The sequence below is a fragment of the Ursus maritimus genome, unplaced genomic scaffold, assembly GCF_017311325.1.
Source record: "Ursus maritimus isolate PB19 unplaced genomic scaffold, ASM1731132v1 scaffold_8, whole genome shotgun sequence".
Lineage (NCBI taxonomy): Eukaryota > Metazoa > Chordata > Mammalia > Carnivora > Ursidae > Ursus > Ursus maritimus.
Genome location: NW_024426996.1, coordinates 22,024,041 through 22,046,773, shown reverse-complemented (window position 1 = coordinate 22,046,773; position 22,733 = coordinate 22,024,041).

The window sequence follows — 22,733 nt, the reverse complement described above, 5'->3', positions numbered from 1 at the left end:
AAATATTTTCCACGGTGTAGTGCCGATTAGAAGAACAAGTCGTTTCCTTACTCTGGCATCACTTGGATCCTCCTCAGCCTGTTAAAAGAAGCTTTAGAAAAAGTGTGACAGCAAACAGCCCTGTGTGGAGACAGGCTATTTATTTAATACACACAGGGAAATGACCCCAATACAAACGGAATCTTAAAAAAAAAAAAAAAAAAAAAAAGCCATCTGATATCATTCCCAACCTCAATTTTCCCTAAAATAGGTTTCACAAAATCTTAGAGGGATTAAAACCCCAGTTAAGTATTCTATAGTACTTCATGACACATATATACTCCATATTCCACTTGGCCTTGTTCTGTTATTGCTGTTTTTTTTTTTAATTTATCCTTGGTTTCCAAGGCCAAACAATTTTTAAATTTCAACTGCTGCTTAAAACTGTTGTCAAAAATGGTCATATAGTGGAGGCAAGATGGCAAAAGAGTAGGGAACCTCATTTCTTCTGGTCCCTTGAATTTAGCCAGATAACTATCAAATCATTCTGAACACCTATGAATTTAACCTGCGATGTAAGAAAAGAATTACTGGAATTCTTAAAGTAGAAAAGCGACCACTTTCTGGAAGGATGGAGATGCAGAGAAGTGAATCTGAGGGGATATATTGGAAGATAAACGGCCAAGGAGAGGTGCAACTATGCCAAGGCAAAGACACCTGAGAATCAGTGCAGCAGGTCTCTCCCCCAGAAGACCAGCAGGAACAGAAGGCAAATACCAAGTTTACTGAGCACACAGAACTGCAAAACACCAGTGCTAGGTGAAAAAGGTATACAGAATTTTTCTCATGATTCTTTTCTTTCAGTTTAAAATTTTCTCTCTGTTTTTTTCTTTTTTTCCTTTTCGACTAGTTTCTTATTTTGTCAACTCCTTCTTTTTAAAGTCTTTTTTAACTTTTATTTTTACATTTACATTTTATAGATATATTGTTCATTTTTTGCTTCCATTCACTGCATTCCATTTTATTTTAGTATATATATCAGTTTTCTTTCTTTACAGTTTTCGGATTTAGTGTCTTCTAACAAACAGACCAAAATATACCCAGGACAAAGTGGATCGCCTGTTTTTGTCCACCTGCGAGATTATATTCTCTTCCCCCATCCCTATTTTTTCTTTTTCTTTTCTTTTTTGGTTTCTGACCTCTTCAGGTTTGTCTAATGTGTATTGCACTTGGGTCATTGTTGATATTTTTTCTTTTGTTCTCTTATTCATCCATTCTTCTCTGGTCAAAATGACTAGAAGGAGGAACTCACAACAAAAGAAAGAACCAGAGGTAACACTCTGCCACAGATCTAATCGATATGCATATAAGCAAAATGTCAGAGCTGGAATTCAGGATAATGATTATAAATTACTAGCTGGACTTGGAAAAAGCATAAAAGACACTAAAGAATCTCTCGGTGCCGAAATAAAATTTAATCAGGCCAAAATTAAAAATGCTTTAACTGAGATCAGTCTAAAATAGATGCTCTAATAGCTAGGGTAAATGAAGCAGAAGGGTCAGTGACATAGAAGACAAGACGATGGAAAGGAAGGCAGCTGAGGAAAAGAGAGAAAAACAAATAATTGAACATGAGGGAAGGCTTGAGAAATCAGCCATACCATAAAGCAAAACAATATTAGAATTATTGGGGTCCCAGGAGAAGAAGAAAGAGAGAGAAAAGGACAGAAGGTATATTTGAGCAAATCATAGCTGATAACTTCCCTAATCTGTGGAAGGAAACAGGCATTCATGTCCAAGAGGTAGAGAGAACTCCCCTCAAAATCAATAAAAATAGATAAATGCACCAACATATAATAGTGAAGCTTGCAAATTTCAGAGATAAAGAGAAAATCCTGAAACCAGCTGGAGACAAGAAGTTTTTAACCTACAGGGGTAGGAATATTAGACTGGCAGCAGACCTATCCACAGAGGCCTGGCAGGCCAGAAAGGGCTGACATGGTATATTCAGGGTATAACTAAGAAAAACATGCAGACAAGAATACTTGATCCAGCAGGGGTGTCATTCAGAGTGAAAGGAGAGTTAAGAGCTTATAGGACAAATAGAAACTAAAAGAATTTGTGATCATTAAACCAGCCCTGCAAGAATTATTAAAGGGGACTCTGTAAGTGAAGAGAGAGTCCAAAAGTAACATAGACCAGGAAGGAACAGAGAAAATCTACAGAAACAGGGATTTTATAGATAATACAATGGCACTAAATTCTTATCTTTCAATAGTTACTCCAAATGTAAATGGGCTAAATGCTCCAATCAAAAGACACAGGGTATCAGATTGCATAAAAAAGCAAGAGCCACCCATATGCTGTCTACAAGAGACTCATTTTAGACCTAAAGACACCTCCAGATTGAAAGTGAGGGGGTGGAGAAAAATTTATCATGCTAATGGACCTCAAAAGATAGCTGGGGTAGCAATCCTCATAACACACAAATTAGATTTTAAACCAAAGACTGTAGTAAGGGATGAAAAGAAACACTATATCATACTTAAAGGGTCTATCCAACAAGAAGATCTACTAATTGTAAATATTTATGCTCCGAACTTGGGAGCAGCCAATTATATAAACCAACTAATATCAAAATTAATGAAACACATTGATGATAATACAATAATAGTAGGGGACTTCAACATCCCACTCACTGCAAAGGACAGATCATCTAAGCAGAAGATCAACAAGGTATAAGAGAATGATCCAGTGTCATTCTTCTGCATGTGGCTGTCCAATTTTCCCAGCACCATTTAAGAAACAGACTGTATTTTTTCCAATAGATATTCCCTCCTGCTTTGTCAAGATTAGTTGACCATAAATAGGTCAAGCAGAAAAAGACAATTATCATATGGTTTCACTCATATGTGGAATATAAGGAACAGTGCAGAGACCCGTAGGGAAAGGGAGGGAAAACTGAATGGGAAGAAATCAGAGAGGGAGACAAAGCATGAGAGACTCTGGACTCCAGGAAACAAACTGAGGGTTACAAAAGAGAAGAAGGTGGGAGGATGGAGTAACCGGGTGATGGGTATTAAGGAGGGCACATGTTATGATGAGCTTTCAGTGTTATATGCAACTAATGAATTGTTGAACACTACACAAAAAACTAATGATGTAATATGTTGGCTAATTAAACATAATAAAAAAAATAAATATAAAAAAAGGAATACCAAAAAGGAAACAAGGGCTTTGAATGACACACTGGACCATTTGGACTTCACATATATATTCAGAGCATTCTACCCTAAAGCAACAAATGCACATTCTTCTCATGTGCAATGGAACATTCTCCAGAACAGATCACATACTGGGTAACAAATCAGGTCTCAACTGATACCAAAAGATTGGGATTATTCCCTGCATATTTTCAGACCACAATGCACTGAAACTTGAACTCAATCACAAAAGGAAGTTTGGGGGCGCCTGGGTAGCACAGTCATTAAGCATCTGCCTTCGGCTCAGGGCGTGATCCCGGCATTCTGGGATCGAGCCCCACATCAGGCTCCTCCACTGGGAGCCTGCTTCTTCCTCTCCCACTCCCTCTGCTTGTGTTCCCTCTCTCACTGGCTGTCTCTCTGTCAAATAAAAAAAAAAATCTTAAAAAAAAAAACAAAAAACAAGAGGAAGTTTGGAAGGAACTCAAACACTTGGAGGTTAAAGAGCATCCTGCTAACGAATGAATGGGTCAATCAGAAAATTAAAGAAGAATTTTAAAAATTCATGGAAACAAATGAAAATGAAAACATAACTGTTCAAAACTTTTGGGATATAATAAAGGGAGTCCTAAGAGAGAAGTACATAACAATACAAGCCTTTCTCAAAAAATTAGAAAAATCTCAATTGCAAAAGCTAACCTTACACCTAAAGGACCTGGAGAAAGAACAGCAAATAAAGCCTAAACCCAGCAGGAGAAGAGAATTAATAAAGATTAGAGCAGAAACCAATGAAATAGAAATCAAAAGAATAGAACAGATCAATGAAACTAGAAGTTGGTTCTTTGAAAGAATTAAAAAGATTCTTCTAGCCAGACTTATCAAAAAGAAAAGAGAATGGACCCAAATTATTAAAATCATGAAGGAAAGAGGAAAGATCACAATGAACACCAAGGAAATACAAACAATTATAAGAACATATGATGAGCAACTATATGCCAACAAATTAGGCAATCTGGAAGAAATGGATGTAGTCCTAGAAATTTATAAACTACCAAAAGTGAAACAGGAAGAACTAGAAAACCTGAACAGACCCAGAACCAACGAGGAAATTGATGCAGTAATCAAAACTCTCCCAATACACGAGTCCGGGGCCAGATGGCTTCCCAGGGGAATTCTACCAAACATTTAAAGAAGAAATAATACCTATACTTCTGAAACTGTTTCAAAAAATAGAAACAACCCCACCAAAAAGGAGAATTGCAGACATCCTTTCTTGATCAAAACTCTTCACAGTGTAGGGACAGAGGGAACATACTTCAATATCATAAAAGCCAAATATGAAAAGCAGACAGTGAATATCATTCTCAATAGGGAAAAACTGAGAGCTTTTCCCTTAAGGTCAGGAACACAACAGGGATACCCACTCTCACCACTGTTGTTCAATAGTACTAGGAGTCCTAGCCTCAGCAATCAGACAATAAAAAGAAATAAAAGGCATTCAAATTGGCAAAGAAGTCAAACTCTCACTCTTTGCAGATGACATACTTTATGCAGAAAACCCAAAAGACTCCACCCCAAAATTGCTGGAACTCATACAAGAATTCAGCAATGTGGCAGAATATAAAATCAATGCACAGAAATCAGTTGCATTTCTATACACTAACATTGAAACAGAAGAAAGAGAAATTAAGGAATCAATCCCATTCACTATTGCACCAAAACCCACAAGATACTTAGGACTAAACCTAACCAAAGAGGTATAGGATCTGTACTCTAGAAACTACAGAACACTTATGAAAGAAATTGAGGAAGACACAAAGAAATGGAAAAACATTCCATGCTCATGGAATGGGAAGAAAAAAATATTGTTGAAATGTCTATGCTACCTAGAGCAATGTACACATTCAATACAATCCCTGTCAAAATACCACTGACATTCTTCACAGAGCTAGAACAAATAATCCTAAAATTTGTCTGGAACCAGAAAAGACTCTGAATAGCCAGAGGAATGTTGAAAAAGAAAATCAAAGCTGGTGGCATCACAAGGCCAGAATTCAAGTTATGTTACAAAGCTGTAATCATCAATATGGTACTGGAACAAAAACAGACACATAGATCAATGGTACAGAATAGAGAACCCAGAAATGGACCCTCAACTCTATGGTCAACTAATCTTCAACAAAGCAAGAAAGAATATACAATGGAAAAAAAGGACAGTCTCTTTAATAAATGGTGCTGGGACAATTGGAGAGCCACATACAGAAGAATGAAACTGAACAACTTTCTTACACCATACACAAAAATAAACTCAAAATGGATGGAAGACTTAAATGTGAGACAGGAATCCATTAAAATCCCAGAGGAGAACACAGGCAGCAACCTATTCAACCTCAGCCACATAACTTCTTGCTAGACAAGTCTCCAAAGGCAAGGGAAACAAGCAAAAATGAACTATTGGGATTTTATCAAGATAAAAAGCTTCTGCACAGCAAAGGAAACAGTCAACAAAACTAAAGGCAACCTATGGAATGGGAGAAGATATTTGCAAATGTCTTATTAGATAAAGGGCTAGTGTCCCAGATCTATAAAGAACTTATGAAACTCAACACCCAAACAACAAGTAATCCAATCAAGAAATGGGCAGAAGACATGAACAGACATTTCTCCAAAGAAGACATACAAATGGCCAACAGACACATGAAAAAATGCTCACCATTACTCATCATCAGGGAAATATAAATCAAAACCACAATGAGATACCACCTTACACCAGTCACGATGGCTAAAATTAATAACACAGGAAACAACAAATATTGGTGAGATTGTGGAAAAAGGGAACCCTCTTACACTGTTAGTTAATTTAATTTCAATTACAAAATGGGCATATACAGGGCACCTGGGTGGCACAAGTAGGTTGAGCATCTGACTCTTGGTTTCAGCCCAGGTTGTGATCTCAAGGTCATGAGATCAAGCATGTTGGGCTCCACACTCAGCACAGGGTCTGTTGAGATTCTCTCCCCTTCTCCCTCTGCCCCTCCTATTTGTGCCCTCTTTCCCTCTCTCTCTTTCTCTCTTTCTAATAAATAAATAAATAAATCTTTTTTAAAATGGTCATATATACCAAAAGCACAAGCAACAAAAGCAAAAATAAACAAGTGGGACTACGTCAAATTAAAAAGCTTCTGCAAGCAAAAGAAACAATAAACAGGATGAAAAGGCAATCTGTGGAATGGGAGAAAATATTACCAAATCATATATCTGATAAGGGGTTAATATCCAAAATATATAAAGAGCTCATATAACTCAACAGCAAAAAAACAAATAATTGAATATGGTCATTTTTCCAAAGAAGACATATAAATGGCCAACAGCTAGATGAAAAGGACCTCAATATCACTAGCCATCAGGGAAATGCACATCAAAACCACAATGAGATATCAGAACTCACACCTGTTAGAATGGCTATCATCAAAAAGACAAGAATATGGAGAAAAGGGATCCCTGGTGCATCGTTGGTGGGAATGTAAATTGGTGTATCCACTATGAAAAACAGTATGGAGTTTCCTTAAAAAAATTAAAAACAGAATTACCGTATGATCCAGCATTCTCACTTCTGTGTATATATCTGAAGGAAATGAAAAAGCTCTCAAATTTCTATCTGCACCCCCATGTTCATTGCAGCATTATTCACAATAGCCAAGATATGGAAACAACCCAAGTGTATTTCAACAAATTAATGAAGAAAATTTGATATGTTATTTTATATTATACACACACACACAAATATGAATATTATTTAGCCACAAAAAAAGAAGGGAATCCTGCTAATTGTGACAACATGGATGAATCTGGAGGACATTATGCTAAGTGAAGTAAGTCAGAGAAAGACAAATACTGTATGATATCACTTATATATTAAATGCAAAAAAGCTGAACCCATAAAAACAGAGTGGAGTGATGGTTACCAGGGGCTGGGGGGGGTGGAGGTATATGGGGAAATGGAGGTCAACGTGTACAAACTTCCATGTATACAGTTAACAGGTTCTGGTGATCTAATGTATAGCATGGTGGTTATAGCTAATAATACCATACTATATACTTGAAAGTTGCTAAAAGAGTAAATCTTAAAGATTTACCACAAAAAAGAAATGGTAATTATGTGACAGGATGGAGGTGTTAGCTAAAACTCTGGTAGTAATCATTTTGGAATATATAAATGGATAAAATCAACACATTGTACACCTTAAATTTATATAATGTTGTATGTCAATTATACCTCATAAAGTTGGGGGAAAATAAACGCAGATATAAAAGTCTAAAAAAGGGGTCTTGCCTGACTGGTTCAGTTGGTAAAGCATGTGACTCTTGATCTGTCAGTCATGAGTTTGAGCTGCATGTTGGGCATAGGGATTACTTTAAAAAAAAAAAAAAAGTCTTATAAACAACCTGAGGCAGAGACATTCATGCTTACCTTATAGTCTATTAGCTACCTCCATGCTCAGCCCACTAGTCCATAGGTTCATCTCACGCTTTGCTCCTTATTCTATTGGTTCCCTGTGTGCTCAGTACCCTTGCAGTAGGAGAGGGACAAGTAGTTCTGACCAATGGGCTGTGAAGAAAGTAAATAAATACGTATTACTTCTGGGCTATGGCAGTGAAAATCCACACAAACTCTCTAGCCCCCTTGCACTACCTCTGTAATTGCAGAGGAAGCTTCTTACTCGGAGGAGAAAACCACAGGCTTAAAGCAGCTTAGATAGTGGAGCCATTGCATGGAGGACAGGTACCCTGAAGAGCCATCTAGACCTGCAGATGATTTTGCATTAGCAAGGAATAAATCTTTGTCTCAAACAACTTATATTTGGCAGCTGTTTGTTGCCATAGCAAAACCTAACTTATCCTGGCTAACACACAACCCTAAAGAGCAATACAAATGTCCAATAAGAGGGGAATGGTAAGTATATCATGCTACAACTATTTGATGAGTATTATACAGTCATTGGAGAGAAAGTGACAAAAACTATGTAACAACATAAGAATTATCATGACATCAATTGGAAAAAAAGCAGAAAATAAAAATAAGATTAGAAAGGCAGATGGGAATAAAAGGCAAGGGTTTCCAGTAAAATTGACAGAATGGATGAACTTGTGATTCAGAAGTCTCCTTAAAATGTTTTTCCAGAAAATTGTTATGTTAGACATACCAGAATTTGTGTATTTATCAGGTGAGGTGGAGATGGAGAATGGGGTAGTGGTGCCAGCCGAGTCTAAACCCATATTCAGGTTTGTTCAGATATATGCTGACTATCTGCTAAAGAAGGGGGCTTTTAGGAAAAACCCATTTTAAGGAAGGAGGAATGAAAGACACAAATTTTACCCAATAACAGTATTAACAGTCTTGAACACGAAGGGGAACTCACGTCTGAGTACTTGAATTTGTTCTCTGATCCAAACCCCTTGAAGTCATATCAACACTTGAGAGCTATTTGGCATGTAAGTATCTATGTATATTGTCAGAAGCATAAAGCCATGCTACTTTGGGAACAGGGTAGTAGTATGGCACAGATGTGGGAGTCAGAGACTCACCTAGATTTAGTAAATAGCAGAACAGACCCAGTACAACTGGGAGCCAAGGCATTGTAATAGACAGCCAGTGTCAAAGGCATGGGAATAACACCAGCAAGCAAACTCCCAGACGGCAGCAGCAGGGCTTTACAGGATACGCTCAGCATGATCCCAAGTGTACCTGTGGCTTAGAGCAGCCAACTACTTCAGTAGCAGTGGCAGGCAACTTCTGAGTAAGGGATAACACTCTTAGTGTAGACGTCAGTGCTGTGCATGGTAGCCCTTGGCTTTGGGAGCAGTAGTGACTTCAGAGGTCAGAAGTAGTTGTAAAAATGTATTCATAGCCGTGTGTATGTGGTATCCGGGAACTCTCAGAGGAGAGGGCAGGAGATTTGTAATAAGTCAAAGAGACTCTGCAGAAGAGGGCAGGAGATCCCACAGTAAGTGGGTATAGTTAAGCCAAGAAAGCATTGTTACTGTGGTGACCCCATTTTCTGCCCTAACTGCACAGCTTAGGACATTCATGTTTCTGAAATGATGGACAATTTAACAGAAGAAAAGGGATCAACCTGGGAATGGATAAATGAGAGTGAGGCATTTCCTAGAGTTTATCCCTGTGGCACTGTCCACAGGAGAGAAACCGAATCTGGGGGAGAGAAAGCCATAAATCACTGGAGAAGGGTTTATTAGGCCTGCACAGAACCTCCCTCTACTAATAACCTTTTTGACATCCCAGGTGTCTTGATACTTAAAAGATGCTGCTCAGGAGAGTAAACATGAATATTCCAATCACTGTAAACTACCCGACTATTATGGAGGAGTTAATTATCAACGATACTATAAAGTACGCGGTCCCTTTCATAACCATTAAAAGGTAAAGAGGCATTCTGGCTATTAAGACAGTCACTTGGTTGGAAAGAACCAGTTCTCAAGAGATCAACTGCTCTTGAGTTACACCTGTAAGATCATTTTTGAACCTACAAAGCTAAGGTTTGGGATTCTAAAAGAATGGCATTGTGAGAGATCTGATTACACTGGACTCTATATTTCACTACTTTTCAAGTATAGCTTTTAAGTATTCCTATTATCTGTCACATTTTCCAGAGTTGGCTTAGCAACTGTCATGGATTTTTATTTTTCTAAATTTAGGATAAATTTGTTAAGTTTCTCAAATACACTTGCTAGAATTTTAATTGGAGTTACACTGGATTTATTAATTACTTTAGGGAGAATTAAAATCTTTATAATACTACCCTGTCTTATCTAAGAATATGGAATATCTCTTCACTTATGCTATTATTTCTGTATTTGGGGAGCATGATTTTAAATTGTTCTCTGAAAAAAGGCCTTGTGCATTTTTATCAGGTTAATTCCTTGCTACTTTACATTTTTCTTGCTACAGGTAATAGTAAACCCTCTAAAAATTTTATAAAGAGGACAAAATTTGGAAAGACATATATACTTGAGAATATCTTTATTTCACCCTCAACTTAAATGATAGATTAGCTGGTTATAAAATTGTGGTTTCAACTTTCTTTTCATTTACCACTTCAAAATATTTTCTTGTTTCCAGGGGTGGGGGATTGGGATAGGCAGGTGATGGGTATTAAGGAGGGCATGTATTGCATGGAGCACTGGGTGTTACATGGAACATTACATCAAAAACTAATGATGTACTGTATGGTGACTAACATAACAAATAAAAAATTTTTTAAAAAATTTCTTGTTTCCAATATGTGTTTGTTGCAATTCTGATTCTTGGTTCTTATAGGTGCTCTTGAAGTTTTGAGAATTTTCTTTTTATCTACAATTTTTTATATTTTTGCTATATAATGCATCTAGGGACTTCTATAATTACACTTTCAATCTGAGGTCTTTTACTTTTTTTCAATCTAGGGCCTTTTGGTTATTATCTCTGCAAATATTTTTTGGCTCTTTGTATATATATTTTTACTATCTTTCAAGTTGTACAATAAAACAGATGTTTACATTACTACTATAATCTTTTATTTTTTTTCACTCATATTTTCCAGTTCTTTCTGTCTCTGATGTTTTATGGGAGAATTAATTGGTTTGATCTCTAGCTCATGTATTTTTCAATTGCATGCACTTTGGAATTCATCTCTATTACTGAGTTTTCTATTTTATTCACTTAATTTTTATATACATGTGAAATCAGATTTAATAGGCTAAGTCTCATATAAGCATCTTTCATCCCACATAGTTCTCAGGATATATGAAATAACGTCAGGTTGAAGAAATGCCCAGAGGCTGAGGTCTGTGGCATCTTTGCTATCCCTTCTTCATTCCAATCAGACTTGAATATTGCCCTGATATCAACCTGTCATTGGGCTTGCACTGCCTTCTAAGACCAAGTTGGTAGATGGAAAAGGGTATGGGTTATGGAAATTTTCCCTGGTCTCCCTGCATCAATGGCTCTAGGTCCTCTTCCATTCTGGGGTACCATTATCTCCTACACCAGGACTCAACTACCTTTATAGTGTTTCTTTTTTTAAATAATATTTATTTTGTTATATTAGTCACCATACAGTACATCCCCAGTTCTTGATGCAATGTTCCATGATTCATTACTTGCATATAACACCCAGTGCACCATGCAATATGTGCCCTCCTTAATACCCATCACCGGCCTATCCCAATCCCCCACCCCCCTCCCCTCTGAAGCCCTCAGTTTGTTTCCCAGAGTCCATAGTCTCTCATGGTTCATTCCCCCTTCTGTTTACCCCCCTTCATTCTTCCCTTCATTCTCCTACCGATCTTCCTATTTCTTATGTTCCATAAATGAGTGAAACCATATGATAATTGTCTTTCTCTGCTTGACTTATTTCACTTAGCATAATCTCCTCCAGTCCCGTCCATGTTGCTGCAAATGTTGTGTAATCGTTCTTTCTGATGGCTGAGTAATATTGCATTGTATATATGGACCACATCTTCTTAATCCAGTCATCTGTTGAAGGGCATCTCAGCTCCTTCCACGATTTAGCTATTGTGGACAATGCTGCTATGAACATTGGGGTGCATATGGCCTTTCTCTTCACTACATCTGTATCTTTGGGGTAAATACACAGTAGTGCAATGGCTGGATCATTGGGTAGCTCTATTTTAATCTTTAAGGACCACCACACTGTTTTCCAAAGTGGCTGTACCAACTTGCATTCCCAACAACAGTGTAAAGAGGGATCTCCTTTTTACCACATACTCTCCAACATTTGTTGCTTTCTTGCCTTGATCAATTTTTTGCCATTCTTTGGCATAGTGGTATCTCAAGGTGGTTTTGATTTGAATTTCCCTGAGTGGCAATGATTTTGAGACATCTTTTCATGTGTCCTGTTAGCCATTTGTATGCCTTCATTGGAAAAGTGTCTGTTAATATCTTCTGCCCATTTTTTGATTTGATTATTTGTTTCACGTGTATTGAGTTTGAGAAGTTCTTTGTAGATATTGGATACCGGTCTTTTATCTGTAGCGTCATTTGCAAATATCTTCTCCCATTCTGGGCTGCCCCTTAGTTTTCTTGACTGTTTCTTTGGCTGTGCAGAAGCTTTGTATCTTGATGAAGTCCCACAAATTCATTTTTTCTTTTGTTTCTCTTGCCTTTGGAGATGTGTCATGAAAAAAGTTGCTGTGGTCGATGTCAAAGAGGTTGCTGCCTATGTTCTCCTCTAGGATTTTGATGGATTCCTGTCTCACATCGAGGTCTTTCAACCATTTAGAGTTTATCTTTGTGTATGGGTGAGGGAGAGAGTGGTCAAGTTTCATTCTTTTGCAATAGCTGTCCAATTTTCCCCAGCACCATTTATTGAAGAGACTGTCTTTCCACTGATTTCTTTTCCTGCTTTATCAAAGATTAGTTTGCCCAAGAGCCGAGGTCCATTTCTGGCATTCCATTCATTCATGTTCCATGTCATATATGTCTGTTTTTGTGACCAGTACCATGCTGTCTTTGTGATCACAGCTTGTAGTATAGCTTGAAATCCAGCAACATGTGCTCCAGCTTTGTTTTTTCCTTTTCAAGCAAATTCCTTGGCGATTCAGGCCTCTTTCTGGTTCCAACAAATTTAAGGCTGTTTGTTCCAGTTCTTTGAAAATGTCATTGGTATTTTGATCAGGCCGGCATTGAAAGTGTAGATTGCTCTGGGTGGCATAGACATTTTAACTATGTTTATTCTTCTGATCCATGAGCATGGAATATTTTTCCATCTTTTGTGTCTTCTTCAATGTCTTTCAAGAGTGATTTGTAGTTTCTAGAATATAGACCCTTACGCCTCTGGTTAAGTTAATTCCAAGATAACGTATGATTTTTGTGCTGCTATTGTAAATGGAATGGATTCCCTAACTTCTCTCTCTTCAGTCTCATTGTTCATGTATAGAAATGTAACTGATTTCTGAGCATTGATTTTGTATCCTGCCACATTACTGAATTTGCTCTAGAACTTCTAAGTAGTTTTGGGGGTGGAGTCTTTTAGCCGGTTTTCTATATAAAGTATCATGTCATCTGTGAAAGAGAGACAGTTTGACTTCTTGCCGATTTGGATACATTTTATCCCTTTTGTTGTCTGATTGCTGTTGCAAGGACTTCTAGTACTATGTTGAATAATAATGGCTAGAGTGGGCATCCTTGTCGTGTTCCTAATCTTAAGGAAAGGCTTTCAAGCTTTTCCCGTTGAGAAATGATATTAATGTGGCTTTTTATAGATGGATTTTATGAAATTGAGGAATGTACCTTCTATCCCTACACTCTGAAGTGTTTTAATCAGGATATAATTTTGTAATTTTGTCAATCACTTTTTCCCATCATTTGAGAGGATCATATGATTTTGGGCTTTTTTCTTGTTGATAAAATCTATCACATCTGATAGATTTTGCTACGTTTGAACCACCTCATGTCCCGAGGGATGAATCCACTTGGTCTTGATGAATAATCCTTTTAATGTACTTTTGGATCCTAGTTACCAAGGATCTTGTTGAGAATCTTAAGGCTCCATATCATCGGGAAATCGGGTCTGTAATTCTCGCTTGCATGGGGTCTTTGCCTGGTTTGGGATCAAGGTAATACTGGCCTCATAGAGATGGGTTTGGTAGTTTTCCTTCAGTTTCTATTTCTTTTGAAACAGCTTCAGAGAATAGGTATTATTTTTTTCTTTGAATGTTTGGAGAATTCCCTGGGAATCGTCAGGCCCTGACTCTGGTTTTTCGGAGGTTTTTATCACCTGCTTCAACTCTTAATAATTAATCGGTCTGTTTAAATAATCAATTTCTTCCTGTTTCAGTCTTTATAGTTTCTGGGTTTCCAGGAAGGCATCCATTCTTTCCAGTTGTTTAATTTATTGCATAAAGCTGTTGATAAAAGCTTCAATGATCCTTCCTTGTTTCATTGGGTTGGTGTGACCTCTCCCCTTCATTTATAATTTTATTAATTTGGGTCCTTTCTCTATTCTTTTGAATAAGTCGGCCAGTGGCTTATTGATCTTATTTATTCTTTCTCAAAGAGCCAGCTTCTGGTTCTGTTGATTCTGCTCTACTGTGCTTCCTGGCTCTTTAATTCATTGATCTCTGCCTGAATCTCACCTTGCACTCCGGTGCGTAGGTTTAGGCCTATTCTTCTAGTGCCAGCTCAGCTTCTGAGGTGAGAATATAAAAACTATTTAGATTTTTGAGTGAGGCTTGATGGCTAGTATTTTGCCTTGGACCACTCTCTGCAGTGTCCCACAGGTTTTGGACCGATGTGTTTTCATTCTCATTTGGTCTCAGAATTGTTTAAACTGATTTTTAATTTCCTGTTTACGTCAATCATTTTTGCATAATTGTTCTTAGTTTCCATGTTTAGAATTTCTTCCAAATTTTTCCCCTTGTATTGAGTTCCAGTTTCGAAAGCATTGTGGTATGAGAAGATGCAGGAATAATCTCAGTCTTTTGGTATCAGTTAAGACCTGTTTTTGTGACCCAGATTATATGGTCTATTCTGGAGGAAGTTCCATGTGCATTTAAAAGAATGAGTATTCTGTTGTTCTGGGGTGTAGTGTTCTATATATATCTATGAGGTCCATGGTCCAGTATGTCATTCAAAAGCTCTTGTTTCTTTGTTGTTCTGCTTAGGTGATCTGTCTATTGCTGAGAGCGGAGTGTTGAGGTCCCCCTACTATTAATGTATTATTATCTATATGTCTCTTTATTCTGGTTAAGAGTTGGTTGTACAATAGGTGCTCCCTGTGGGACGCGAATAGATATTTATAATTGTCATATCCACTTTTGTTGGATGGCATCGCTAAGAATAATATAAGTGTCCTTCTGTATCTTTTTCCCTACAGTCTTTAGTTTTAAAATCTAATCTGTCTGATATGAACTGCTACCCCAGCTTTCTTTTGAGGTCCATTGGCATGAAAAATGGTTTTCCATCCCTTCACTTTCAGTCTGGATGTATCTTTTCAGGTACAAAATTGATTCTCTTGCAGACAGCAAATGGATGGGTCATGCCTGTACTTTATCCAATCCTGCAACCCTGTGGCATTATGGGGCATTTAGGCCATTCACATTGGAGTGATTATTGAGAGATAGGATTTTAATGATGTCATGTTTCCTGTGAAGTCTTTTGTTTCTATAGATTGTAAATTTCTGTTCTGTATCACTCTTGGCCTTTTTACTTTTATAGAACCCCTTTAATATCTCCTGTAGGGCTGGTTTCGGTAAGTTCGAATTCCCTTGAGTTTCTACGGCTCCTGGAAGGTCCTTATCTCTCACTAATTTCAATCCACAGCCAGCTTTGCTGGATAAAGGATCCTTGGCTGCATGTTCTTCTCAAATAGAAGCTTTGAAAATACTCTGCCAACCCTTCCCTAGCCTGCCAAGGTCTCATGTAACGGGTCTGAGGTTATTCTGATATTTTTCCCCTCATACGTAGGATTTTTCCCCCCGGCGCTTAATACTGTATCCTTGGATCTAATATTTGCAAATGCACTATGATATGACGTGGGTGTAGGTCTGTTCTCATTGACCTTGGGAGGGTGTCCCTCTCTGTTTCCTGGACACAAATGCTTGTTTCCTTTGCCAGATTAGGGGAAGTTCTTAGCTACAATTTGTTCAAATATCTCTTCCTAGACCTCTCTCTCTCCACCGCCTCGGGGATGCCAATGATTCTGACATTGGAACGTTTCTTTGAGTCAGTAATCTCCCGTAATCTACATTCTTGAGATTGATATTTTTGAAGCAAGTTTCTGTTTTACCTTTCTCTTCTACCATCCATCCTCCAATTCACTAATTCATTCTTCTGCCTCATTTACCTGGCTGTCAGAGCGCTAGCTTTACGACTGCATTTTGATTCATAGCATTGTAATTTCTGCCAGATTTGCTCTCATTTCTGCCCTTAGAGATTCTATATTCTCATTAATATTTTGATTAATAGTTCTTTCAGAAGCCTACACATCATCTTGACCATCTTGTTACTCTGAACTCCATTTCTGACAATTTGGTTATATCCATATCCATTCAGTTCTGTCAGAGGCCACGGCACTTATGCCACTTTTCATTTGCTGGGGGAGATTTCTTCTCCCTCGTCATTCTGATGAGGAGAGGCTGTGGGGATGCCCAGAGCCCAAGTTATTGACCAGGACACAGGCAGTGAGCTCTGTTTTACAGGGACCTTAGGGATCGGCTTCCTGATTTTTCAGCCTGCCTTCTGGGTGAGGGGCCTGCTGCGCTGATATTCAGGCAACCCTGTTTTAGTGGAGAGCTGCTGCCCCGTCCTGTGAGGGTGGGGATGGGCAAGCACAATGTGAGCTGGTATTTCTGGGCTTTTGTTCTCTGGCGGCTTTCCCTGGCAGCTTGTGCTCTTCTGAGAGTCAGAGCAGCAGCGGCCATATCCTAGCGTCTGTCTCAGAACGAGAGATCGTAGTTCGCTCTCCACTAAGCTCTCTGGCCACCCCTTAACTCTGTTACCATCGGGTGCTGCTAAAAACCCTGCAGTGACCTGGGATGTGCGCCCAGCCTGTCCCAGTCCCTCACTTCCAGGCTGGCGGTCTCTGTCCTTTGTAGCTTTAACACCGCCAGCCGCCCTGGTTCTCACGCGTGCTCCGAGCTCCCTGTTTCAGTGGTTCACATGCGCTCTGAGTGCCAGTTTGCTCAGGCTGGTCGCGCACGCACTCCGAGCTCTCGGCGCCTTTCAGTCTAGTTCGGTGTGTGGTCCGGAGCTCCTGTTTTCAGTTTGGACATCACACACTCCAAGACCTTCGGATTTACATCGGTTCCAGTGAGCACCTCTGGAGCTCGTCAGTCTGGTCGCTACAGCGTCCCGGGCTCACCGGTCCCAGTCTGCTCCTCCGCGGTGCCGTCCACAGGTCCCGCTCCTCGCCCCAGCACAAGTGGCTCGCTCCCGGCAGCCCGGCAGGCCCGGCTCCCTCCCCCCTGTTTATCTTTTCTATATCTGTGCTTGGATTCACAGCTCCCCATTTCGCACTGAATATCCTCAGCGCACGGAGATGTTCGTTTGTAGAGATCAGATGTATCTTCCTGCATATCGGGCTGATTCTGTGGGCTCTTCAGGATGGTCTGGTAGATATCCAGCTTGGACTCGGGACCAGCTGAGAAAGGGTTCTCCTCCGCCATCTTTTTCTCCTTCTTGCAGAAAGTGGTCGCTTTCGTTCATAGAGTTTCTGCATTCTTTTCTTCGTTCTCAGCTTGCGTCATAGGGTATTCAGATGGTTTGTAGTCTCTCAGTGAATTCCTGGGACTAGACGAACTTTTGGTCTCCTGCTCCTCCGCCATCTTGGCGCCGAGCTGGGCTCAAGTTCTGTTTTAAACTGGGTTCCTTGCAGAAAGTGGTTGCTTTTCTGTTCATTAGAGTGTGCTGCTATTCTTTTCTTCATTCTCCAGTTGAGTTTGTAGGTGTTCAGAATGGTCTGATAGTTGCTATCTAGCTGCATTCCTGGGACCAGACAAAAATTTCTAAGCCTCCTGCTCCTCAGCCATCTTGGACTCCTCCCAAACTATTATAATCTTGTAAAGAATTCTGAGGAGGGGCCGGGAGAGGAAAGAGTACCCAAGGAGTGCAGGAGAACTTCAGGGAGAAGCTACCAAACAGGAGCTGAGGTATTCAGCAGGACAAAACCAATTCCAAACCACCTCATGAAGAAAGTCTGGAATAAGCTCTACGTTATAGTTTTAACTTAATTTTTTAGTTCACTGATTTCTACTTCTGTAGCTTTGAGTGAGGAGTCTCTGTTCTGGTTAATTTACCATCTTTGAAGTAGAAAGGGGGAAATCCTAAGTTTGAAATGTGTGGGAGAATAGAAGCTATTTTATAGATCTGAATCCGTAAAATTTTGTCAATATTCCTAGGAAATATCTATATTGGCTTTAATCAGATATAACAAAGAACTGTTAGGGACTACTTCAAAAATTAAAATAACTTCAGACATTCAATGCAATTAGAAGTGTTGTCTTTGATAGATAACAGGGAACTCCATCACTAAAAACGCTCTACTATAAAAAAAAAAAAAAAAACCTCATAAAAAAAAAGCTTGAGAGTAAAAGTGAGAAGAGGATCGTCAAGGGGCTCCCTTATCCCCTTCCCACCACTGAGAGCAAGAGAAACAAGGACTTGAGCCACTCCACAACTGCCCCAGAATGAATAAAGATAGCTAGCAGGTGGGCTCAAGTCTTAGCAGTTACTACCAGCTGGAAGATAGGTCAAAAAAAAAGAGTAGAGATGAAGAAAGAAGCAAACAGAGTTGAGCAGCAAGATAGTGGAAGAAACATGAATAAAAAATAAAGCAGGGGAGATATTTTGATGACTGCATGAATGTAGACATTTAGGAAATGTAGGTATTTAGAGAAAATCATTGGGAAGACTTCTACATGGTATGCTATATAAAACCCCAACAGTAAAAGTCTATACTATTCCTCAAGGCACCTGGAGTCATATTTGTGTTTTCACTTCCTATGATTCTGTGTGAGAAGGCCAGGCCACTAGGGCCTTGGATTTATTCAGAATGTTGATAAATAAACTCCTGTCCAGGTGCAAATAGTTTTACTTTTGCTTTTCCAAGTCATCAAATCCTGAGTATCTCTATGTGTACCTTTAACACAGCATTTGCCAAAGTGGGTTGAGCAATTTATAAGTTTGAAATGTAGGATTGTACAGGGTTTACATTTTTTATTTAAATTCAATTAATAACACATATTGTATTATTAGTTCCAGAGGTTGAATTTAGTGATTCATCAGTTGCCTACAACACCCAGTGCTCATCACTTCAAGTGCCTTCCTTAATGCCCATCACCCAAGTACCTCATCCCCTACTCCACCCTCCCCTTCAGCAACCCTGTTTGTTCCTGCTAGTTAAGAGTCTCTCTTATGGTTTGCCTCCTCTCTGTTTTCCACTCTATTTTATTTTTCCTTCCCTTCCCTCTATGTTCATCTGTTTTGTTTCTAAATTCCACATGAGAAATCATATGGTATTTGTCTTCCTCTGATTGACTTATTTCTCACTTAGTATGATACCCCTACTTCCAACCACATCGTTGCAAATGGCAAGACTTCATTATTTCTTGATGTGTAATATTCCATTACACACACACACACACACACACACACACACACACACACACACCACCTCTTCTTTATCCACTCCTCTGTCGATGGACATCTCAGCTCTTTCCACAGTTTGGCTATTATTGCGGACATTGCTGCTATATAAACACTGGGATTGGGATGCACCCCTTTGAATCACTATGTTTCTATACTTTGGATAAATACCTAGTAGTGCTATAGCTGGGGTGTGGGGTAGCTCTCTATTTTTTTGTAACTTCTTTGAGGAACCTCCATACTGTTTTCCAGAGTGGCTGTACCAGCTTGCATTCCCACCAATAGTGCAAGAGGGAAGTTCCTTTTCCACAATCTCACCACAATATTTGTTGCTTCCTCTTGTTATTAATTTTAGCCATCGTGACTGGTGTAAGGTGGTATCTCATTGTGGTTTGATTTGTATTTCCCTGATGATGAGTGATGGTGAGCATTTTTTCATATGTCTGTTGGCCATTTGTATGTCTTCTTTGGAGAAAGGTCTGTTCATGCCTTCTGCCCATTTCTTGATTGGATTATTGCTGTTTGGGTGTGAGTTTCATGTTCTTTTATTGCTCTGGGATACTAGCTCCTTTATCTAATAAGATATTTGCAAATATCTTCTCCCCATTCCATAGGTCGCCTTTTTAGTTTTCTTGACTGTTTCCTTTGTTGTGCACTTTTTTTTACCTTGATGAAATACCAATAGTTCATTTTTGCTTGTTTCCCTTGCCTTTGGAGACTTGTCTAGCAAGTAGTTATGTGGTTGAGGTTGAAGAGGTTGCTGCCTGTGTTCTCCTTCTCTGGGATTTTAATGATTCCTGTCTCACATTTAAGTCTTCCATCCATTTTGAGGGTTTTTTGTGTATGGTGTAAGAAAGTGGTCCAGTTTCATTCTTTCTGTATGGGCCTTCCAATTTTCCCAACACCTTTGTTGAAGAGACTGTCTTTATTCCATTTGATATTCTTTCATGTTTTGTCGAACATTAGTTGATCATAGAGTTGATGGTCCATTTCCGGGTTCTCTGGCTCTGTTCCATTGATCTATGTGTCTGTTTTTGTGTCATAATTGCATGTTTTAACATGAGTTCTTTTGCTGCTGGATTTCTCAGCACCTTTAACCTGCAAATATTACTATAATTTCCCAAGAAGGAGACATGGTATGCCACATTTCAAATTTGACCACAGAATCCTTTTTCAAGACATCTCAGGATACAACTGTTCATGGAGCAAAATCTAGAAATAATTCTGATGGATTGCCTACCTCTGTTTGAGTTAGAATGTGTCCTTAGCAGATGTGACAAGGGAAAGTTTTTTGTAATTGTTATAAAATAGCATCTTGCAAGATATAGTCTTCATCTTATTACAATCCAGCAATCACTTTAACTATGAAATTATTTTATTTATGTCAATATGCATGATCACGTTCAGTTAAGTAATTTATTTCAAAGCCTCATGTATTGTTCTTCTTTGTGGCACCATATGTGGTTAGTCTTGTTTTCCTGAGAGTGTAAGCTCCAAAGTCAAGTATTATGCCTCCACCTTCAGTAAATCATGCATAGCATATGCTGCAACGTTAGATGCAAGATCAAGATTCAGTAGGCACACCTTGGATTGAGAAAAATAAATCCTAAAAATGGAGAAGCAAATTTTTATAAACTTCCTATGTATTTGATAACATGTCATCTAAGTATTTTTGTGCTTTGATTATCACTCTTTCTTTTTCCTCTCTGTCCCTTTTTAGCACTAAATACACCCTGCAAGGAAGATAGAGTAATAAATCTAAACAAGGCAGTCTTGAAAAGGTTTTTGTTGTTGTTGTTCCAATATTAAGGATGCCAAATCTTTTGCCAACAACTTAAAACTATTCCAACCAGTCTTTGTTTGGATTCCCACCCAGTTTATTCATTAATTGGCCAACATTTATTCCCACTTTTTCATGGCTGTGTTTTTTCCTTAATCATAAAAATACAGTATCTTTCGTAACTTTTCTTTTGCTTTGCAAGTCAGGAAAATTTTCCCTAACATCTCATTCTGAAAAAGCAGTTGGTAAGGTAAACTTCGTTATTATATCCTTGTGTTAGAAGGTCCTTATTTAGTCTAATGGTATTTCTGCTGGCAAACAATTTACAGTCTATTATTTTCCAATGGAAATTCCCTTTTTCAAATTGGAAGAATTTCACAATAAAAAAAAAAATCACTAGTCAGAGAAAACCCCAAGTTCTTCTTAGCTTTCATTTGGGGGTGCAACTTAATGGGGTTGTTATTCATATGACGAGGTTGATGACACCAATACATCAAATTTATGATGGAAAATTTAGGACCAAGTAGTTCTGTCAACAGTTCCATTGTTCCCACTTCGCTTGTCTGCCTGCTACTTCTCCAACCCCTTCATCCATAAAGTCATTATCTTCTCTGCACAGACTTCTGTGACCCTACCCTTACTATCCTCTCTCTCAGCCTTATCCCCTGCCCCCGAACTTGTCCTCTTATCCTTGCTTCTTCCCACAACATTTGCTGGCTTTTCATTGTTCCTTTCCAAACCTTATTAACTGTCCACATACTTTCTTTTTTTTTTTTTTTTCTCAAGTATCTCAATCAGTGGCCTTCCTTTCTTCCAGCCTATCCCAAAGGCAAGCCAAGATATGGTTGGCATACTCTTCACTGAAGCTTCCAGACTAGAGCTCTCTAAAACATTTACCAATAATCACACTTACTCTCTCTCCATACAGGATTCTCCCAACATTCCTATGGTCATCCATAGCCTCATTTAGGACCATCCCTCAGCTTCCCTTGAAGTCAAAACTCAGTTATCATTCCTACCACACTTCCTACCATCCTTTTCTTTTTAAATAATTTTTATTATATTATGTTAGTCGCCATACAGTACATCCCTAGTTTTTGATGTAAAGTTCCATGATTCATTACTTGCTGTAACACCCAGTGCACCATGCAATACCTGCCCTCCTTAACCTCACCAGCCTATCCCATTCCCCCAGCCCCTCCTCTGAAGCTCTCAGTTTGTTTCCCAGAGTCCATAGTCTCTCATGGTTCATTCCCCTTCTGTTTACCCCCTTCATTCTTCCCTTTCTTCTCCTACCAATCTTCCTACTTCTTATGTTCCAAAGGAGTGAAACCATATGATAATTGTCTTCTTCGTTTGACTTTATTTCACTTAGCATAATCTCCTCCAGTCACATCCATGTGGCAGCAAATGTTGAGAAATCATTCCTTGATGGCTGAGTAATATTCCATTGTATATATGGACCACATCTTAATCCAGTCATCTGTTGAAGGGTATCTCTGCTCCTTCCACAATTTAGCTATTGTGGACACAAGCAAGTATGAACATTGGGGTGCATATGGCCCTTCTCTTCACTACATCTGTATCTTTGGGGTAAAGACCCAGTAGT